Genomic DNA, 1888 nt, shown 5'->3' on the forward strand with positions numbered 1-1888 from the left:
TATGATCATCTCTATGATCATCAATCACACATCATACTAGTCTTATTATGTCGTTATTCCCATAACGACACAAGACTAGGGAGTTTAGTATCATTCATAATGATACATGGATTTCATAACAGATCTAGTATGCAAGAACATGTAATGAATCAAATACTCTCATAAAACCATAGAAAGTATCAATACATCGAATGTATCTAAATAAAGCTCATGAACAGTACATCATAGAGCACTAAACCAACATATGAGATATGGCAAATGGATGTCAAGACCGCGTTCCTTAACGGGAACTTGACTGAGGATGTGTACATGACACAATCCGAAGGTTTTGTCGATCCAAGGAACCCGAGGATGGTGTGCAAGCCACAGAGGTCCATTTATGGACTGAAGCAGGCTTCAAGAAGCTGAAACCTTCGCTTTGATGAGACAATCAAAAAGTTTGGTTTCTCACAAAACGAAGACAAGCCATGTGTTTACAAGAAGGTCAGTGGGAGCACAGTAGTTTTTCTAGTGCTGTACGTGGATGACATTCTCCTTATAGGGAATGACGTTCCTACCTTGCAAGACGTTAAGTCTTGGCTAGGAACGCAGTTTTCTATGAAGGACCTAGGAGAAGCGGCCTATATTCTAGGCATAAAGATCTATAGAGATAGATCGAGGCGTCTTCTAGGATTGTGTCAGAGTACTTACATCGATAAGGTCTTGAAACGGTTCAAGATGCAAGATTCCAAGAAAGGAACCTTACCGATGAGCAGTGGCACAGTTCTCTGCAAGAGTCAGTGTCCTACGACACCTGATGAGCGAGAACGCATGGATCGGATTCCATATGCTTTGGCAATTGGATCCATCATGTATGCCATGCTTTGTACTCGACCGGATGTATCCTATGCGTTGAACATTACGAGTAGATACCAGTCAGATCCAGGTGAGTCGCACTGGATCGCCGTCAAGAACATCCTGAAGTACTTGAGAAGGACTAAGGATGTGTTCTTGGTATACGGTGGGTCGGAAGACGAGCTCGCTGTAAAGGGTTACACCGATGCTAGTTTTCAGTCAGACCCGGATGACTACAGATCGCAGTCTGGCTATGTTTTCTGCTTGAACGGAGGCGCTGTTAGCTGGAAGAGTTCCAAGCAGGCGACCGTTGCAGATTCTACTACAGAAGCTGAGTATATTGCAGCGTCGGACGCAGCAAAGGAAGCTGTTTGGATCAGAAAGTTTGTTGGAGACTTGGGTGTCATTCCTAGTGTTGATAGCCCCATTGCTCTGTATTGTGACAACAATGGAGCGATCGCACAAGCGAAAGAACCCAGATCCCATCAACGATCCAAACACATACTCAGACGGTTTCACCTTATCAGGGAGATCATAGACAGAGGAGACGTGCACATTTGCAGGGTGTCGACAGATGACAACATTGTCGATCTGTTGACGAAGCCTCTCCCTTCGTCGAAGCATGAGGGTCATGTTAGGGATATGGGCATTAGATGTTTAGCAGTTCATGATTAGAGCAAGTGAGAGATTGTTGGTTTAGTGCTTTATTTAGATACATTTGATGTATTTATACTTTCTATGGTTTATGAGAGTATTTGATTCGTTACATGTTCTTACATACTAGATGTGTTATGAAGTCCATGTATCATTATGAATGACACTTAACTCCCTAGTCTTGTGTCATTATGGGAATGATGACAAAATAAGACTAGTATGATGTGTGATTAATGATCATAGCGTTGATAATAGGTTTTGATACAATCACAGTCATAGGTATTCGTTGGAGAACGGAATACGGGATTGACCCGCATGAGATTGTCACATGGACTAGAGTCATGACTAGAATCTCATATGACGGTTCCATGATTGGATCCTAAGACCTGAGATATCTACG

The sequence above is a fragment of the Tarenaya hassleriana genome, unplaced genomic scaffold (genome assembly GCF_000463585.1).
Source record: "Tarenaya hassleriana unplaced genomic scaffold, ASM46358v1 Cleome18, whole genome shotgun sequence".
NCBI lineage: Eukaryota > Viridiplantae > Streptophyta > Magnoliopsida > Brassicales > Cleomaceae > Tarenaya > Tarenaya hassleriana.